General features: G+C 33.3%; 1 protein-coding gene across 2 annotated transcripts in view; it reads right to left on the bottom strand.

Annotated features, from left to right (window-relative positions):
• Positions 1–22,541, bottom strand: part of Rpn13 (regulatory particle non-ATPase 13) — a 224,564-nt gene that overhangs the window by 96,214 nt on the left and 105,809 nt on the right. The gene's annotated exons all lie outside the window — the stretch shown is intronic.

Here is a 22,541-nt window from a genome sequence, read left to right as displayed (position 1 = left end):
CATTGAACTCAGCGATCAGACTTAACTGGCTTTAGCAATCTCTAAACGAATAACTACTACATAATTGTCCACCTGCACATTAAAATGTCGGAATGAACTTGTCACTAAACGTGCCTGAAAAATGCATGTTGAGTCGGTAGAGGTTGTGTTGACTGGGATGTCTGTAGTGGTTGTTACAATTGTTATGGTTGGGGCAAAAGATTTTTAGCAACACTTATCTAGTTTATACCACAGAGGAAGTTAAATTTGGCTAAAAGTGTATCCCGCTCGGTCTATAGACTCACAACCATCTCGCGAGCATCTGAAAGATTTGACCTTCATCACTGAAGTGTCCTCTTATGAAACTCCTGTTGCTTGCGTAGAGTGTCGTTCATTTTCTGCCGTACGTCATCGAACTGAATCTGCAAATCATCACGACTCTTCTACAGCTCAACCAGTTCACTTTTGAATTTCATTATCATTTCATACTGAGTTCTCACTACTCACCTTGTATTTTCCAGCTGATTGTTTAATTCCAAACACCACTGCTTAAATTCTTCCAGCTGTCGCTTCATTGCGAAACCAAACTTTATTAGCAGAAGTGAGCAGACGTAATTAGCTTGAGGTTATAATCTCGACTAAGCTACTATTTTCTTTTGTCAACAATAATACCTAGCAACGTATAGCAACATTTTTTATCGCGAGGCAACTCATACATTCCGCGTCTTTATAACTGCATACTTAACAATACTACAAGTTTTCGCGGACGAAAATTGGCAATGGTTTGGGAGTAGTCATGAAAATTCAGGCTAAGTCGCACCCTGACCAGCGCGCCGTTTCGCTGCCAAGCTTGAGACACAAGACACAATGTTTTTATAAAAGGTGAAAATATTTTTAAAAAAATGCAGAAAAAAATGTAAAAGAATTAGTGAAGCAAAGAATTGAAGTGAAAGCCAGGGTAGAGAAAGCGAGAGAGATAAAAGCCCAAGCAGAACAAAGTGAGAGAAAGTTAGTTGTGAAATTAGGGATAGAGAAGTAAAAGAAAATGTTATGAAGAATAACAAGAATTTAGAAAAAGGAGTTTATATAAAAAGTGATCTGACAGAGACGGAAAGATAAATTTAGAAAATAACTTTTAGTCAATCAAAAGAGCAGAAAAGTAAAGGAAAAAACACTCAAATTGGATACATGAAGGTGTTGTAAGAGGGCATGTGGCTCAGATATGATGAATGGAAGGGAAAGTTCATTGAAGAGAGAAAAATGATTTGAGAAGGAGTTTCACGGGAGTTTTCAATGTAGACAATGAAATGTGGAAATATTTGATTCAGTTTGATGTGATAATGTTAATAGAAATGTGGATAGACAAGGACAAGTGGCCAGAGATAGAAAGTCATTTGTCAAAGAGTTGTGAGTGGAAATATATAACGGCAATAAGAGACCGTAAAAATGGTAGAGCGAAGGGAGAAATTATAATAGGAATTCATAAAAAACTTAAGAGTAGGAATTTTTAAGCTTGCACCGAAAATATAGTAAGTCAAGAGATTAAAGAAGTAGATCAGTAGTGGAGTATAATACGAGCATACAATCAAAATGTTATAAGAACGATGAAAAGTATAAAAGAAAGAATAAAAACGAAGGAAAGGAGGAAGGTACCAATAATTGGTGATTGGAACCCAAGAACCGAAAGATAAGGAGGTTAAATTAATGAAATGGAGTGAGGAAGCAAAGAAGTCATGCAAAGAAAGGCAAAAGATGATAAAATAAATGAGAAAGGAAGAAGGCTAATAAACAAAATATTAAAAGAAGGATGGTGCATAGTGAATGGACAAAAAGGAGAAGAAGGAAGGTTAACATGTATTTGTAGCAGATACGAACCGGTTATAGATTATGCGATAGCAAACTAAGACACTAAACATAATAAAGGAATTAAAGATAGGACAGAAAACAGTATCAGATTAGATATATGTTTTTAGAGGTATATCTAGAAATGAAGTAAAGATATAAGCAACAGAAAAGCAGGAGAAGAGGATCAGATCAAGAAGAGAGTGGTCACAGGAGTTGACAAAGTAGTACAAAGTAAGATGCGAGGATTAGGTAGGAACAGAAGAGAGAGTAGAAAGAAGGTGGAAAGAAATAAAAGAAGTGATAGAAACTGCAGGACCTATGATTGACAAACAGGTCAAAGCATGGCAACTGGGAGAAAGAATATGGTACGACCAAGAATAGAAAGAGGAGAAAAAGGAGTTAGGTCGGACAATGAAACAATAAAGAAAAAAAAAGGGAAGTTATCATATTGACAAAAAAAAAAGAAAAGAAACTGGTGTGAGGCAAAAAGTAAAAGGTTTGAGAAGGTAGAAGAGGAAAAGATAAGAAACGGGGCTTCGGAAGGTAAGGTATAGAAGTATATAAACAGATTCAGAGAACAACAGAAGGTAGAAATTAGTAGGGTAGAAAATAGAAGAGCGCAGAAAGTATTTTGTGGAAAATTTAGATGGAAAAAATAAAAATGGAGTCACACTAGAAGACATATGAAAGGAAGAAACAAGTCAGAATGCAGAAGAGCAGGAAGAATTGAGCAGTGAAGAATTTAACAGACAGATTGTTTGTAAGGTTAAAAACAAGGAAGGCTCTAAGAAATGACAAGATAAAGAATAAAGTATGGAAGTACATGCCGTACAAAGTGTACACAGCTTTTTGGGAACTGTTGAAGATAGTTTGAACAAAAGGAAAAATACTGGAGTAGTGGAGACAAGGAGTGATATGTGTGATTCATAAGCAAGGTGACAAAGAGAAGCTGGAAAACTAAAGGGAAGTGGCATTAACATGTGCGGCATGTAAAATTTACTTGAAGAAAAATTAGCAGGAAGTTAGTTTAAATTTAGAGAAAGGAGAGCAGCCATCAAAGCAGTTTACACACTAAAACATATAGTAAATGAGAAGTTTAGCAAAGCAATAGGAGAGGTACGTACATATTTTATAAACTTAAATAAAGCATTTAATCCAGAAGATAGAAAAGTGTTCAGAAAAAGGTTAATAGAGATGGAGGGAAACGAAAAATTAGGAGATAGGATTATGGATATTTACAAGGAAACCAGAAATATAGTAAAGTTGACAAAGAAATATCAGGTGACTTCTGGACAGAGAGAGGGGTGAGACAAGGATGACCATTAAGCCCCACGTTGTTAAATATATAACTGGCAGATCTGGAGGAGTTGAGGAAATGACAAGTTGGAGAATACAGTGCAAAGTGAGTACTGCTAATAAATAGAGCTTGTCATACGCGGATGACATAATTTTTATAGCCAATAGAGAAGAAGAAATAAAAAAATGTTTAAAAGGTAAAAAAAGTACCTAAAAAAAAAAAAATGATATAAAGTGATACAAAACAAAAATTCTCGTATTTAAAAAAAAGAAGGAAAAATGTAGAACATAAATGCAAGCCAGTAAGGAATTAGGAGAAGAAAAGAAAAGAAGGTATTAAAGATGAATATTGCAGAAAAATAGGAGAAATGATACGGATATAACGGAAAGGAAGAGGAGAGCAGTGAATGCTATGTATACTTTAAAAAAGGGGGAAATTATTTACGGCATTAAAAAAGAATATATAATTATTCACAGCAGAACTATGGAGTAGAGAAGAAGATGAGAAGCTAGAAAGTGTTCGAAGAAGATATATGATGTGTATATTAGTGTTTGATAGAAATAGACCAAGTTTTGTGGCGGAAGAAGAATGTAGAATAGAATAGGAAAAAATAAAAGAACTGAGAAGAGCGTTAAAATTTAAAGAAAAAATTATTGACTGAGATGTAAAAGTAGTTAGGTAATGCATAAGAGAGGAAGACAAAAATAAAGAAAAAGACAGAATAGAAAAAAAATCAAGGAAGAGAGCAGATATTTTTCTGGAAAAGAATGTAAAAGAAACAAGATACATTAAAGGAAAGCATTCAAGAAAGTAAGAGAAAAGATTTTAAGGAACAATGAGCAAAAAGGAAGAGAAAAGTGAATCTAAAAGATAAAAATAAAAGATACAACAAGGTAAATGATTATATAAAAGCAGAGAAAGAGCCAGACTAAATGAAGATAGGTTTACCACAGAAAAAAAGAAAGTTAATAGCAAGGTTTGGATGAAGAGAAAAATGTGAAGGGTATTGTAAAGAAGAGCAAAACGAAAAGTGTAGAGCGTGCAAGGAAGAAGAGGAGAATTATGGGCATGTATTGCAAATATGCGGAGAAACGAGAAGCGAGATAGAAATTTAAAAAATATTAGGTTCTGAGCCATAAGAGATAAAAATATTGAGAAGAGTAAAAAAAAAGGAGAAAAGGACTAGAAAAGAAAGTAATTATTAGGATAAATATTATTAGGTACAAAAAGAAAAAAATTAAAGATGAACACTGAAAAAAAATTATATTAATACAGAAAGAAAAACGAAGCAATGAGTAAAGACAGAGAGACAAGAAGAAATAATAGGAGTGAATAAGAAAGGTCAGGAAAGAAGAAGAAAGACTCAGAAGGAAAGAAAGTAAAAGTAAAAGGACAATTTAAAGGCAATTGAAAATATGATGAAATAATGTAATTTAATAAGATAAAATAAGTTCAAAGTTGTAGAGTTTAAGAATTATCTGTGAAGTTTGTATATTTTGTTTATATTTTATTTTGGTTTGTTTTTAGAATAAATTGTTAATTTATAAATTTTGAAGTAATTCAAGTATTTCAAGTAATTGCGATAGTAAAATCATAAAATAAGTTTGTATAGAGTAATGTACGAAATGTAACGGAAGCCCTCCAAACTCGTAAGGAGTACAGTATAAAATAAACACATAAATGAAAATAAATGTAAGATTCGCATTATTGTCTTATATGGTCTATCAATATCCTTCAGTATAAGAAAGCGCGAATAGTGATTAACAGCTAGATACGTAAAATTTTTTCTTTCAATATAAGTATCAGTCAAAGAATACTTAATAAGGCTCAATGATATGAGTTGTCACAAATATTCTCATACAAATAGATATTCTTAGCTAAGCTGATCTTACTTTCTTTCATATCACTTCGGTCACAATTATTAACAATGTGGCATTCCATGTCATATACTTAATACTTCTTCCTTTGAAATATCCAGCTTTGTTTTAAAATTATATAAAGCAATTGTTTATCAATTTTTTTATTTGCTACTGCGATCGCGCAATATATAATTTACTTCTTTTGAAAAGAGCTGCCACCGCAAGACTCGAACTATGCGTGCAATCTCTAAATGATATCATGTAGCACGTAACTTACAACATCAGTTTGCACTACTACACCCAAGAATGTGAACAATAATCAGAAATTTATTAATGTGTATACCAATATCGTACACGATTTCGATAGAAACTTGTACCTAGCTTGAAATTCGAAAGATCAGAAATTTGAACCATCAATCACTGTATGATTATTGCACTGCGATTGTGCTTGTGTCGATTAAGAGTAATGAGGTTAAGTTCTGATTGTTAGATCAGATGCCCAGCCAGACGTGTCCTCCTTCAATGCCAGAGTATAAAGACTCCATGCACATAGCAATATTCACCTTTTCCTTCTCATAAAGTACTCTTAAGTACCTATAAAAGCTAGAGAGTGAGTTCAGTAGCATTTTTTAACAGAATGAAAGACTGAATTGAGTGATAAGGCTGCAAGTTAAAAGAGTGCGTTTATAGCGAATGTGAGACTCAGTTCAGAAACTAAGCTGTGTGAGAAAATCTCGAGCAAATGAGGCCACTGTAGAATCACTAAGAAAATAGGTCAAAAAGATACAAAAAAGGAAGGACCATCGACTTCTTAGTAGAAGGAAATAAGACCTTCGAGCCGACAACTTGTTCCTGACGAACAAAAATGAAATTTGCTTGTTAGTAGAACGAATCTACGACTTCCACCCTTGACGTCAAAGTTAAGAGGTAACAGCAACATAATCATAACCAAAATCTATTTTGTAAATAATTATTATTAGAAAATACTTTTACTTAAAATATCTAGTTTTCTTACTTTGTGTTCCAACTATTTTATTTGCACTATTGCTTACAGGTACAGTAAGCTTTAATCTCGGTTTCACCACCACTTCCTCGTTCAGTTTTTAAACCTACTACATAAAGATCTTGCGTTATTCTCAACTTTTTTTGTGGCAATGATTACTGACTCTAGACGCAAGATCAAGTTTTCCTCAAATAAATAACCATATTTTGTGGCACATAATAATTTGGTCCGTACAACCTTCAGTTTACAAAATGATAGAAACATATTTCAGGCAATTGAAAGCGATATATGGAGCCAGATTTGAAAGACAGACATATTGAGCCAGACATTACGTCATACTTAAAGCCATATTTTCAACCAAACATGAACCTTGAGCGAGATACAAATCCAGACATTCTGCGAGATATTTGAATAGACATGAGGCAAGACAATTAGCCATACATTCTGCTGGACATTTAGGTAGACTCTCAGTCATACTTTTAACCACATATAAGGCCAGACTTTTATCCAGACCCTAGCAGCTCCCCTATCTCGGCTCTGCCTGATACTCACTGAATGGAGCACCACAGTGCGTCAACACGTAATGTAAAACTTTTTCAGTTGAAATGTTTACATCTTATCTTATCGATTCTTGGAACAAAAGACTTCTTGGTAAAAAACATTTTTCTTCTAAATCTATGCAGCTTATTCGGTCAAGTAAAAAGCTACAAAAAGTAAATAAAATATAATGATGCTAAAAACTACTGTGCGTTCCTAACACTTCTAAATAATTGTTGGCCCTAAAGGGCCGTCAATTTGCACTTCATCATGTTATAGAAAATAAAAAGAGATATTTGTTAAGACTGTAATTGTTTGAAACTGACAAAAAATATGTACATATAAAATTTTTTCTATCTTAGAATTGTGTTACTAGAGCAACGAATCCCCGGAGCCTAATCTCTTTATTTTTCAGAGTCGCAAATAATACAAATACGTACTATTCTATCTATCTATTTAAAACGGTAAAAGGCTCAAGTGATTACTGTCAGGGTTATAATAAAAATCTGATCTCTCACTTAATGGATTTTTCATTCGTCAATTTTGACGACTAAATTTGTATTCATTAAAAGCATTTGAAGTTTTTCTTCCAATTAGCCCTCTTGCAACTATGAAAATGGTTAAAACTATTGTGAGTCCAACAGACTACTTTTTTCCAGTTTTGTTGAGTTGTAATACATATGTTGACAAAGTACTTCGACTTTTCATTTCCCTAAAAAAGACCAGTGAGCTCAACTTTTTCTTGACTAAAGTTTCCAGCAAAAGTGACTGCCTAGATACCTCAGGGTGATCTTTTCTGGCCTGCTATTGTAGCACCAGACTGATTAGGAGAAAAATTACAAAGTTTGAAGCAATGGAGCTAGCTGTAGAGCTCTTTCTCAACGTTTACTGGTGTTCCAACGGAACGTTGATGTCTCAAGCAACTTTTTTTTTTCAAGAGCTCAGTCGTTTTTGTGATCCAAGATAAAGAGATTGGTTTGTTCTGCTAGTCTGTTGGAGACTGTTTGCTTAAGTTTATTTTTCCTTCATAGCTTCACTGTTAGGTTCACCCAGTGCAAATCGAGGAAAGGGTCGGTAATTCCTGGTTAAATACTTCGTAGAGACGGTAATGTAGGGTCGTTGGTCGCCGGGTTTGCTAGCTTTGCAAAGAACAACACCGCTCGTGACACCTGCCAGTAAATGACTGACTTAGTTAAATAGTGGCCAGCTTTTTACAGTCTTTTAGTGGACACATCGTTGCTAAAAATGGTTGTAAGATTGTATTTGTTGGCAAAGTAGTTTAACGTTAGATGGCTCTCAAAAGAATCGATGACAATGATGATTGATAAGGAAACGTAAATACTTATGATGGCTCTGAAAAAGGCCAGCGGTGATACTTCTAGTTATTTTTTATTATAATTTTCGATTATGAAGAGCCAGCTGCGGGTAGCTTGATTTTTATCCTCAGAGTCACTGCGCACAGGGACCAAATTGAAGGAAGGTACGCCACTGGCTGAAGAATATCTTATCTACGGGTCATTCTGCGGATCACTAACCATTTACTGTTAGTCATGAAAGTGGACCTAGAGAATACCTCCTCCGTAGGTATGGCGTTGGGATGAACTACTGTGGAAGAGGCTGATGTAATTTTCCATTCCTAAGGGTCGTTCTTCCCGGCTCGCTTTGGCTCTGGTAGTAAAATTTGCTCTGGTAGCACTAGGTTGGTTAGAAGAACGACCACGAAACCTTAAATTGTTAGAGCAGATAGTGCTTTAGCTAGACGACTCTAAAAATTACGCCGGAGACGTTGGCGTTCAGAATGCCTTTAATTCGTAACACTCGTTGACCTTGGTAGTTCATGATGGAATTTGAGGGAAGTCGCTAGTCTATTGAAGAACAGTATCGTTGGTAGCCAGGATACCCAGCTGCACAACTCACAACTCTATTCTTAATGCAATGCCGGTTACTGACAATAATAGTAGGCTGATTTTTTGGGGGTATTATAACCAGACCCACTTACTTTTGTTGCAGGTAGCTCCGATTTTATTTCTATGACACCTAGCAGATCTTACTAAACTTAATTGAGAAGCTAGCTTATTTCTGCAAAACTATAAGATTATTTACTGCTATTGTTATTAATTTTTTTTAAATAAAAATTTTACGAAAACTATTTAGGAAATAACAAGAATCAGTATACAAAATTTCAGCAAGATTTGTTGAGTAGCTTTCGCGGATAGCGACTACAACAGTTTTTGCGAATTTGCTTTATGTGTGAGTAAGATAAGATAAGATAACCTAGTTGCTAAGCGTCACATTATAATTTAATAATCACCTGACATTTACACGTGATATTCACAACATATGTATCCAATCCTCCCATGATTATCACCTGATTTTTAGCTAATGATTACCCAATATTCCACAGATTATCACTTATTTTTAGCTGATTATTACTAATTACGTGTTAGGTACAAATCGGCTAAATATAATTTAATGGTCATCATGATTCTAAGTAAACATAATGAACATTTCCGCCCATTTTTAACTATTCTACGTATATCTAATATCCACGTCCCTAATCTTTGCCTTCATTGTTTCTAATTTTCTGCAATTCTCAATCTAATTATCACATAAACCATCTCACTTGATGTACTGACCTTATTAAAATTAATAGAGACTTTATCCGATGACCAGTCCAGGTGTTGGCTTTCCTTCGAAAAATAAGTCTATATAAGTCCGAAAATCACTATAAAATAAACGCACCATTAAAAAAAAAAAAAAAATGGGTCGTGGGATCCACGATAGAAATGAAACTTTAAGTATCAAATATTGAACTCATTTTATACAGAAAAATATAAAAGAAGCAATCATATGTGTTATTGCTACGAGTTAAATAGGTAAATTTCTTTCAATAACATTAAACAAGTAAAAAAAATTTCGTATTTAAAATGGCTAAAAATCATGTTTTCATCAAACCGAATTGTACGAGTCAGTTGTTCTTTCCCCTTTAGTAAGCTCATCAAAATTGGTATTTTCAACTTATGTTGCTTCATCTTCGAGATATGGTGTTTTTTCTAATTTTTTGAGGTTATGTTGTCATGAAAATACTTTAAATTTCTTCGCGAACATCTGCATTATTGTTTAAAGTATACTGCAATTTTTTCAAAATTTATAACTCCAATTTCGTAAGGGTAGACCGCAAATACGAATTTGAGGTTATGTAATCATAACCAATGACACCTTAATTTGTGCATCTCAATATTTCATTTCCCCTTTAGGATACCCGGAAGAAATCAGTATTTTTGGACTATTTTACTTCTCCGTCGAGATATGACGATTTTTCTTATTTTATGAGGTTATGGTGTCATAAAAACACTTTAAATTGCTTCATGCACATCTGTGTTATCAATGTTTAAAGTATACTGTAATTTATTTGCAATTTATAACTCCAATTTCATAAAGATAGAGCAAAAATACTAATTTGAGATTATGTAATCACAACAAATAACACCTCTATTTGTGCGTTTCGATATTTTATTTCCCCTTTAGAATACCCGTAAGAAATCAGTATTTTTGGCCTATTTTACTTCTCCGTCGAGATATGACGATTTTTCTTATTTTATAAGGTTATGGTGTCATAAAAACACTTTAAATTGCTTCATGCACATCTGTGTTATCTATGTTTAAAGTATACTGTAATTCATTCGCAATTTATAACTCCGATTTCATAAAGATGGAGCAAAAATACTAATTTGAGATTATGTAATCACAACAAATAACACCTCTATTTGTGCGTTTCGATATTTTATTTCCCCTTTAGAATACCCGTAAAAAATTAGTATTTTTGACGTATTTTGCTTCTCCGTCGAAATATAGAATATTTTTATTTTATGGAGTTATGTTGTTATAAAAACACTTTAAATTAATTTGTAGACATCTATATTAATTTTCAAGTTATACTATAAATTTATTCGCAATTTAATACTCATATGTTAGAAAAAAAAACTAAAATACGAATTTGAGGTTATTTAATAACAAATAATACCTCAATACGCACACACACACGCAAACACACACATATACACATATATATACTAGTGGGGCTCCGCCACCCTGCGCGCTCCGCGCGCCAACCCCCCCTTTTATTGAGTTTTTAAGTGTAATTTTTTCAAAATAAGGTTTGTATTAATATTTTTTAAAGCCTTAAAAAATGAAAAAATTAATTGTTAGTATAAAAATAATATGTTTAGGTAAATTTTACAGAATTCAGAAGACTATGGCATTTTTCGTAAATACTTAGGAATAAATTTTCTACGCTAGAGATTAATTACTGGTCTGCTTTTAAGGAAATATGAAGAACAAGCTGCTAATTTCAAATAGAAGTGGTAAAGTTTATATAGACAGAGAGATGTGCCCTTGACTTTTTGTTGGTGAGCTTTATTATTTCTTCTAGTGGCTCCCTTTTTCAAATAAGCTGTCTATCCTGTATGTGTCAACAGATATTACCGCGCACCAACCTCCATAGTTGCAAATTAGATTTACAAAGTATAGAAAAAAACCCGAATTATATAAATTGTTTCATAAATTGATATATGTAACAAATGTATATTAATCATAATTAATTACATGAATTTTTAACAATCACTTGCTATTTTTCCTGACTAATAACAGCTATTTCTATGAGATTAGTAGAACACGATTCTCAAAACGATGTAATTTTTGAAGAAGCATTTAACGTTATGCTGCCTTTTTAACTACGAAAACTTTTTGCGTGGTTTATTATGTCTGAAAATTTTTTTGGTAATATTATTTGGAACAAAAACAAAAAATTTTTTATTGAAGATTGTAAAGCTGATCGAAACAAAGGTCTTTTACATTCAAACGAAATTCTTAATTTTGAAAATATGTCTTGTAAAGATTTCAGTTTACCAGAACCAACAGAAACGATGAAAAAAAAAATTTTGATACTGACAATGATTAAAGAATATTTTGTAAACATAAATTCCATGAAATGTTTTATATTTTTATATCATTTTTATGATAAAGCTACTATGGTACCAAAAAAAGCGTTAGAAATCGTTGATAGGACTTTAAAAGATTTATCTAGTAGTGATAAACCTTTTGGAAATAAAATAATAATTTTAGGTGGAGACTTTTGTCAAATTCTTGCAGTAGTTAAAAACGGAAGCAAAATTACTATCGTTTAAGAAATCATAAAATTTTTCAAGTTTTGGCCTTTATTCAATGTTTTTAATTAAAAAAATAATATACGTTCAATTAATAAAAAATTTTTTTTATCCCTACTGGATGTAGGAGAAGACAAAATTAAAACTTTTATAATTCCTCAGACATGGAAAACAAATGATATATAATCTTAAATTTTTAATAATGATGATGATTCTTTTATAAGTAAAGCTATATTAACATTGCAATGGGGCACTTCTATCACCTAGAATTTATAATACACGCTCTAAATTTATATTTATATTCATCTATTGACTATATTTTCTTGTAATAAAAAATCCGTCTAATAGACAATTTAACAGTACGTGTATTTTTACATATATTTCATTTCTATTTGAAACACGAAAATTCAAATTTGAACACCACGCGCGGGGAATGTGCGTCTAGTACGTTAAGAAAATGCTAGAGCACGTGCACCCAAAGAAGGGAAAACCTGCTACTCAAAAGAAAACGACGTTAGCATAAAAGGCACCAGCGCGCAATGTAAGAGTAGTCCTCTTCCAGCGAGCCTGGGAAGCGGTAAATCCGTTGGTCACCCAGACCTGGAACTCTCGTGCACCAGTTTATTACCGCGTCGAGCACAAGGTGAGAGAAAGAGACTGAGTACGAAGGCCAAGAGCTGAAAAGTAAGTTTGCACTCCACCTATAGGTAACCCTCCCACTAACCGGTTCCTACTTGGACTTTCGGTGCTCAACCGCTTTAAGCGTGGAGACGACGCATCCCCAAGTAGTCAAGGCACTAGGGTGAGGGATCACGTTCTTAAGCGAAGTTCCTGGGTCGACGACTTGAGCAGTGCTCAAGGCACCCAAGGGCCCTGAGAACGACCTAACCCTACGTGACTTGGTAGGATAGGTAGTTACCTAACATTAACCTTCCGTGGTCGTACTAAAAATTCGTGCTAGTCTATCCTAACGTGTTTAAGCAGAGATATAAATGAGGGAAAGTTCAAATTGTCATTTATGCAAAATTTTCTATTACAAAGGCGGATAAATTTTAAGTAAATTCTAAACTATGAAATATATTATATCTTGCCTTTTTTCATTATTAACGTAAAAAATCGCGATTACTTTAATATAATTAATACATGTAGAAATTGAAGATACAATTTCCTTAAAATCAAATGATTGAATAAATATAAGATAATTAAAAATAAATTGATTGTACTTATTTAAGCAAACCTTCCCCTCTACGTATAATTGCGAGTTCCTTTTATAGTTTAAGATAAAAACTAGAAAAATAGCTGTTAAGATTTGAAATCGTTTATATAAACTGAGAATATTCTCTGTACCCCAAAAAGGGGCAGAGATAAATTAAAAAAAGATATTAGATTAGAAAAATATTGACTAAGTTGAAAAAGATATAAACTTATTAAATCAATTAAATTAATGGAATATTCAGGAGGATTTAATAAAGTAATAATCAATAAACAATTGCTGTGTAAGGTGCAGGAATTAATTGATTATTTAACAGATAAATTTTGAAACTTAATAATAATTATTTTTAAATATTGTATATAATCGGCAATCTAAGCAATTTCGCTCTTTTACACAGGGCAACGAGCCCACCTTCCGACATATATTCCGACATGTGTTGGTTCCTAATCTTAAAGTTTCCTCGGTACAGATAATATTCTTAGCCGATTGTTACCACCACCAATTAACCAGGGTTATACTCAAAGAAAGGGAAGTCGTAACATCTCACAATGAATACAATCACTTTTTAAACAAAAAAATTTTAAATAATATGGTAGGATCATTAGTAACGTACTATAGTATTGATAAAGCAACTCACAAAGGAGTAGATAAATTAGACGGTAATATTTATACTTATTCCTCTACATAATATTTAAATAGTTGTAAAAAAGGTCTTTTTTCAAACGAATTAGATTTAAACATCAACGCTATTGTGATGTTCATACGAAACTTAAACATATCTGAAGGACTTTGCAATGGTACAAGATTACAAATTACAAAATTATTTAAATACAACATCGAAGCTGGAATAATCTCAGGTAAAAAAAAAAGAAATCAAGTCTTTTGTCTAAGAATAACACTTAATACAAACAATTCTTTTTCACTACTATTTATATTGTACAGAAAACGATTTCCGTCAGAAATGAATCAGAAAACAAATTTAAAATTAAACATATTGTTTGGAATGAAATTTTAGAGTAACAAAAAAACTATACTATAGTTCATTACTATTATTATACTTTCCTGCAAATTTTATCTTTTATCATAAAAGCAAATTTCAGTACCGTCTAGTACCCAGATGTATGTAATCATAAACAATCCGTTTTTTGTAATATGTTTTTAGATACACCATTATGGATGCAAAATTTTATCAGTGTGACAAATGTAACTCAAAATTTTCAAATCAAGAGTGTCTATCATCGCACGAAAAAATTCACAAAAAAAATTTTTTTGTATGTGATCTGTGTAGTATTAAAATATTAGACAAGAAAAACTATTTGCGTTACACAAAGGAATTTCAAAACATTGAAAAAAATTTTAAGTGTATTCAATACGAAAAAAGTTTAAAAAGAAATTATCACTTACAGAGAAATTTTGAAAGTCATGAAAAAAACGTTCAAAAAAATATTTGTCAAAATTGTGGAAAAGGTTATGTAAGAGCAGAGCACCTAAAAAGACATTTTTGAGTATGTAATCAAAATAAACATTGTTAGTAAGATAATTGTAACAAAATTTTTTGTTATGGTCAAATAAAATTATGTGTGAATATGAGACCACTTGTAACAGTTAATATATAAGGCTTTACGAATATATTAACATTATGTATACGGAAGCTGGGGGGAGTTGGGTGGGGAGCTAGCAAAAAAGTAATATAACTTGAAAAATGCAAGAAAATGAATGAATAACTACCATATTTGGGGGGAGCGGGGGGGAGGTGGGGGGGAGAAAAACTTCGCTTTAACTCTAACGACTATATAATACAGGAAGATATATATATATACATATGTATATACGTAAAAATTAGAGCATGTAGTAGCAAGGGGAGCGGGACAGAGAGAAAGGCCATCCCACGTCCCACTTTACGCGTATATGCACTGCTCTGGTGGCAAGGGGGACGAGGCAGAGAGAGAGAGAGAGAGAGAAAGCGGCTGGAGTGGTGGGGGGCTCAGAAATTTCGTGTCACTCGAAAAAATTCACAACGTGCTATAAGAAGTTTCACTTCAAAAACCAAATTGAGGTAGTGTTTCGGTATCCTGAGTACCCATCCTACCGCAGAAGTCCGAGAAGAAAATTTTGATAGTCTCCGACGGGATTTGAAACTACGACCCCTTGAGCTTTTACTAGGAGTTATGGAAGCTAGCACGCTAACGATTAAACCATAAATACTCTTAATATAAGTAAATTTTATAGGAATGAACTCTGTTCAGTAAGCTTTAAGAAAAGCTAACCTAATTTTAATATAATATTTGCATTCTATTGAGCTTCCTTTTATCTGATAATCAGCGTATTATAACAAATTACATTTTAGGTAAAAATCAGGTGATGATCATGAAAAAATCGTGTGATTATCAAGGGCAAATTTTTTTAAAGTGTCAGTTGATTATCAGCTAATAATTATTTAACATTTGGCAACTGGCAAGACCAGACATTTAGCTTAACATTGAGCCGTACTTTCAACCGAGCTCTAAGTCAAACATTCAGTCAATTAGGCACAGCCAATCGATCCCTTGCATACTATAGTTTAATAACCTAAGGTCATATACAGTGCCATTAATCCACCCAGCCTTGTTTGAGAAGTGTGACACTAGTTTTTAACTAGACTTGACCTTAAAGTGTATGCACACTTTTAAGATTTTAATCTGGAAACTAGGTAGCAATATTAGTGAACAAAGATCGACAATACGGTCAAGTTTCCGACGTGTATTCAAAGTTAGGGTGTTTGAATTTAGTGATCGCAGAGTAAGTCTAAATGGTAAAAAAATTGAAAGGTAACACTAGATAAATTTGATTTTCAACTCTAGCTTTTATCATGGAAGAAAAAAGAATGCCTATTATAACGTAAATACGGATCTTGTAGTTACTGCATTTAGACTACACACGAGTATCTATGAATATTCGAGGCATCATCTAAATCTGTAATGTCAGAATCGTTGGTATGCATAAGTACATACTTACTTAACTAACTCCAACTGTCCTTAAACTGGGTTCAAAGCTCGTTTAACATCAACAATACACTACTATCAGAGTTGAAAACGCATTGTGATATTCAGGAAAAACTTTTCTTATGTAAAAAAATTATTGTACCTAAGAAGAAAATGTTTTAACGAATTAAGAATGATTAGTAATAATAATAGATTTTAAAAGTTAAGATTCAAGACGAGTACTTAAATTTAATAAGTAGTATTATTTTTCAATATCCGTTTTTTTTTTATTTTTTTTTTTTACATCGTTTCAAATGTCATTTAACATAATGTAGGCACAAAAAGTAAATAGTAACTACTTTGACTATTGTTTTGCACGATATGATACTTTTAAAATTTTCAGAAAATAAAATACTTAATATATGCTTAGAATGAAATTTTTATTAATGTACTATATTGAATAATACATAAAAAAAAAAAGAACTATTAATCTTGCAGGCTATTTGTCGTAACAATTTATCTCACTAAAAAATGAAATGATAACTAATGATAAGCATAAATAAGTTTCAATGACGGCTTGTGACAGATAATTGTTAACAATAAAATGTATTAGCTGTCTTAAATTAAGCCTTTATAAGCTGCTATTATTTTTATTCCAATTTTAAATTCATCATTCAGAACAGTTATCACAAATCAATTTAATAATTCTCTTACTAGGGTATACAATCAATAAAAGAAAAAAACTAACACTCCCGATGCTGGACCTCAGACTTTAAGCTTAGTCATCTATTTTTTCCGTACAGGTTACAAACTTAGTAAAATTGTATATTATGATACAATTCTTTTTCGAAACCCAAAAAAGTTTTCTCTGTTCATAAACATAAGTTTTTTAATCCTTAAAGTTGTGTATTGTTAATGTTAAACAAGCTTCTAACTTAGTACAAAAATAATCAGAGTTGGTTGCACACGTATGTACTGTTACGGACATGGCTTGGTTCAGCCAGCCAAGCCACCAAGCGTGTGTTGGCAAGCCGACGTACAACTGACGACGCAATAGTGCACTCAAGAGGGCAATCAACATAGCCGCTTTTGGTGGCGGTCGTCACTAAGCGGTTAGCTTAAGGTTTTACAAATTCTTAGTTGATTGGTTCGAGTCCCAGCTTCACCTTTTTGGCGGAGCGGCTAACAAAAATATTTCAGCCACTTTAATATATTCATGTAATACACCAGAATAACCTGCTCCTCATTCACACGAGAATCTCCAAAGCTTGTTCTGTAAAAAGCGTAAATTGATGACAGCAATGGGATGTAGCATGGGATACTGACTCAGTTGGTGGAGTGGGTAATACGCGCAAAAAATTGACTCGGATGTGCGCTGTACACATCTATCACCAAATTGGAAGGAATCTGCATTATTTCCAGTGGCCAACAAAAACCTACGTCTCCTGGTCAGTCAATACTAATGAAGCAACTTTATCAAGAAACGATATTGAGGTAAGAAGACAGGGTGAAATAGTTCTAGAGAGAGAAAAAAGAATACAAAACTCTGTCAAAGGATAATAAAACATATATGCAAGAAGCCTATTAAGAGTGAGTGCTTGGATACCTAAGTACATAGTAATAATTCTATAAAATTATATGGCAGACAATATAATTATGATTATAAATATACCTTGTGTGATACGATATTAGGTTTGTTCGAGGACCATGATGTGCACGCCCTGTGCACTCACGGCGATCTGATCGTACTGTTAACATTGTAAAGAACGCGTGTTCCTAACGTTTTCGACAATTAATTCACGGCGCACACAAGTCAATCGATAGAAGTATACAACAACCCACTTCGTGCCAAGTCCATGCTCTCCCAAATGAATGAATAAATATGATCATTAATTAAATTATACGTACTGATTTGCTCATCTTTCACTCGTACAATCTGCGTACAAAACCATCAACACAAGCACGGGAGAGCATGGATTTTGTGCGGAGAGGGTTATTGTATACCTATGTCGATTGACTTGTGTACGCCGAGCAATAATTGTCAAAAAAGTTAAGATAACTCCTTCTTTACCATCATAATAGTACGCTCAGAGCACCGTGAGTGCATGGGGCGCGCACATCGCGGTCCTCGAACAAACCTATTGAGTACAATGGTAGTGCAATTATCGTTGGAATAATAATACCTACGTTAATTAGATGTAGTTCTAATTGTTCAATAAGTGAACGATTATAAACAACGTATTACAGTACAATATATTATTAACATTATGTAGGCTGCCCTACATTTCTAACGTCACGTTTACATCTCTAAAAGGTTGAGAAAAAACCATCTTGTAGTACCACTTTCTTTAATAGGGTAGTATTACATGCCAGTGACAGTCCTCTCATGACATTTATAATACACATTTTTGTAACAGATAGTATTTAAACGCCAAACTTATGTTTCAAATTGCATAAAAAAAATCTGAAAAAAAATGCAGATCGTTTAACTGTACCTTTTTTTATATGTTTAATTTTAGAAAACCGCAATTTAACATGAAACCTTATGAAAAAATCAGGCAATATTGCATTCATACGATCTGTAGAGATCTCCCAATTTCTGTTCGTATGAAAGATTGCTTCTGGATAAACCTATTAAATTTTTAGATAGATCAATAAGTTGTTGTTGTTTTTTTTAACAACGTAAGAAATAAGTGATTAGATATGCGTAAAAGCGTGTATGTTAATACATTCAATTGAGAAAAAATAATTGCCAGCATTGCTGCATATATTTTTGCTCCTCTCACTTTTCCAAACTTTTTCCTCACTTAATATGTCATAAACGTTCTTAAGCCAAAAGATCACCTTGATGAAAAATGGAAAAATAGTGAAAGAATAAAACTCAATAAAAATCAATCATTGTTAATATGCAAGTCCAAAATTATTTTTTGATTTTCAAAATTTTGAAGACAAAAAAGAAAATTGTATGAACAATTATTTATTCCTTGAAAAGGTTATAAATTAATGATAATTATTTATTAATTTACAAGAGAGCTTTTTGGAAACTGTTTTCTTTTCTCTAGAATTGATTTAAGAAAAATTGCGTTGGGTGGTCTGGTGTGGCGGGGCAGTACGTAAGGTGAATGAGTCATCGCAGACGATGACACATAAACCTAGGAGGTGTCACTAGCCAGCCAAGCCAGTGACCGCGTGTTGGCACACACAACACAATAGTGCACATAAGAGTGCAATTATAACAGCCAATTTTGGCAGCAGTCGTTGCTAAGTAGTTATCGTAAAGTCTTACAAATCCATAGTTTAATGGTTTGAGTCCAAGCTCCACCTTTTTCGTGGAGCTACTTACTACAATATTTTAGCCACTTTAACCTATTTATTTTATATACCAGAATAACCTACTCCCCATCTACACAAGAACCCTCAAAGCTTGTTCTGTAACAGTACATATACATACGGCTAATTCCGAAGTTTCTGACTCAGACGATGCTTCGAGTACGAATAGGTAAGGGAGACTATGGCGGGATGGGAAAAAAAAGGAAAATGACCATTACAGTGAAATAATGTATTATGTTAGCAATTTAAAGGCGTTAACATAAAGCAAAAAGCTTTGTCATCATGATTGATTGTCACTTCATGAAAAACAGTCTTCGCTTTCAAAATTATTCCGATTTAGCATTGTAGAGTTAGCTGTTCGAGTAAATCTCATTGTGTAATCAGATGTTAAAATTGGATTTTCTGTAACTAAATTATTATGTCAGACATTAAGATCACTTGTGTGAGTTTCACTCGTATCAAAGTATATTTAAACTCTGTTACTGTGGTACTGGTTCTTGGGACGGCAGTAGTCGTGAAACTGGTACTTGGTGATGGTCTTGTAACTCCGCATTATAAACTACCTAAATTAATATTGAATTTAGACACCATAATTATATCTTAAGCAATCTGTTGAGAGAGAGAGAAGTATAAGTAGGTTGTCGTAATGGCTGAGATGCAAGATTTGCATTAGATGCATCCTGTGCATCAGATGTTCTAGGTTGCTGCTAAGAAACGCTGCCTGTAAATCATGGATTTTAATTTCACATGACATAGTAATCGATCAATAAAAAAAAAAAAAAAAAAAAAAAATTACCTATATTAAATAACTGAGCTGAGAAATGTACATTTGAGGCAGTTCAATTGCTTTTTCCGGGGGAGAGAGCAGGTGTATGCGGGGGCTTCTGTAACACTGTGTTAAAATGAGTTGTACTAACCGTGCATGAAAACGTCCGCTTACTGCATTTCTATTAATTTAACTCTGTTCAACTCGTCAGTGTTCAACAATAAAAAAATTAAATGTTATGAACAAATTACGGTACATACTTTAAAGCTGCTTGTTTCCGATATTTCCAGTAAAAAACTTGGAAACATGTTGTTTGCATGATAAAAAATACGCTTAAAAAAGTAAGAAGAGACTCAACGTTCGTCAACAAAAGTGTGTTATGAATTTTTGAAAAATAAATTTTTTTTTGCACAGCATTATAGTTTTAAGTCTTAAGAATTGCTGAACCAAGTTACAGATCATAATTTCCAGTTCACTAAGTTCTAGAAGCAATTTTGTAAAGACGTCTCACTGCGTATGAAAAGACCAGCTGACAGCCAACGATGCTCGGTTCTCTCCCATACTCTTAGCATAAGACTTGCTGGCGACTTTTTTTACGTTTGCACAGATATTTTTTTCAAATGCCTGATAAGGTACACATTTTTTGATACGAGGATCTTCCTTAGGAGGTAAGATATCCATTTGAACTTTTTTTTTAGTATGAATAAATCCTAGCCTCGAAATTTGTGCAAGAAAGGCTGAATAATCGTTCTTGCTCATAAGAGCAATGTTAAATCATGCAGTTGCGGAAATTTTTTTCTTGAAAATTCGTCAGATAAAAAATATTGAAAAAATTCATATGTACTTCTAGAATGGTAAAGTACAACATTAATTTTTTTTAGCGACTGAATAAACATTATCAAAAACGGCCGAACATCCGTAAAAACTAGGCTGGTTTTAATGGAAGAATTTCAGTTGCCTCAAAGCTTTTGACAGCTGTTTCCATGGTTCAAGCTGTAATAAAAGCAAAACCAAATATTTAATAAATGTCTTTTAGAGATATAGTACTGTAAGGATAATATCTCATCCATACACGCGCTGCTGATTCATAGGCAGTACTCAGTGATTTCATTTAAGCAACGTCAAACGGCTGCATTCGATAAGGAGAGTGTAGTGGAAGGCAAACTATTATGACCCCATTATTTTGAGCAAGCTTTATTACTTTGATGTTCTTCACATGTGAGGTGTGTCCGTCAACTATCAGTATAATAGGTTTATCCTTAGATGCATGAGAAAATCTAATAAATTTATCTATTTATTTGCAAAATAACTGGCTCATTCATCCAACCAAAACGGTTGAACTCTGCCCAACCTCCAGGGGGTGCTTTCTCTAAATATGCGACGTTTTTTTTCTTCCTTGAAAAAATAAGAACCAAAGGCATATATGCTCCAAACGCTGACAAACGAAGGCATGCTTTTACGGTCGTTCCTCGTTTAGCAGACACTTTCGTTCTAATTTGCTTTTGTCCAGTCCACACAACAACTCTAGAGTACGACTTGGGATTGCAGAAAACTCTCCTTTTATCAACATTAAATGTCTGTGTTACTGAATTCATACTTTTCATACAAATCATCTAAATCATCGAAGAAGCTCTGAACCATACTTCTGTTAGAAGCGTAATCTCTTGCAGCAGACATGGGTTCCGGTTTCCGAAGGAATAACTAAGCGTTACTCTTCATAAGACTAGAAAACCATTCTTTCCAAGCCATACACAAATCTTGGTCAAACTTATTTTTGATGTTGAGTTTTTCTGCTATTTGAACGCTAACATCATCACTTCTTGAGATATATAGCAATAAAGTCAATCTTTAGTAATTGAAGTAATATAACTTATCATTTTTTCTTGATCCTAGGTAGAAACTATGCTAAATTGTAGTTTTAAGATTAAAAAGAATACATATCTATATCCATATAAAAATACGAATCTATTTAGTATGTGTTTCGATCTTAACAGGCTTTATTTGGGGAGAACCCGGTAACCGACGACCCTATATTACCCTCTCGACTCCAAGCATTCAACCAGGAATCACTGATCCTCTCCAAGGTCTGCACTGGGCAAACCTATAACAACTATGAAGGAAAAAAAACTTGAGCCAACGGGACAGCCTCCACTGGACAAGTATCACTAACCAATCTCCTCATCTAAGATCATCAAAACAACTGAATCTGCAAATAAAAAAGGTGCTTTAGACACCAACGTCTTCGACATTACACCGGAATGCGTTGGGAAAGAGCACTACAACTAGCCCCAAAGCTTCGGACTTAGTAATTTTTCTCCTGATCAGTCTGGGTTTTCAACAGCAGGCCATAGAACATCTCCCTGAGGTATCCAGGCAGTCACAATTGCTGTTAACTGAAGTGAAGAAAGAGTTTACTTAAGAAGCTCACCGGTCATTTTTAGGTCCATCGGACGTCGAACTATCTTGCCAACAGATATATTAGAACTTAACAAAGTTGACAGAAAACAGCGTTTAGGGGTCACAAAAATTTTAAGCATGCCAAAAGTCGCAAGAGGGTTAATTTGGAGGAAAAACTTCAAATGTATCA

Source organism: Copidosoma floridanum, unplaced genomic scaffold (genome assembly GCF_036245765.1).
Source record: "Copidosoma floridanum isolate Cflo_tuat_1 unplaced genomic scaffold, Cflo_Japanese_pri ptg000008l, whole genome shotgun sequence".
Taxonomy (NCBI): Eukaryota; Metazoa; Arthropoda; class Insecta; order Hymenoptera; family Encyrtidae; genus Copidosoma; species Copidosoma floridanum.
This window is presented reverse-complemented; position numbering and strand designations above follow the sequence as displayed.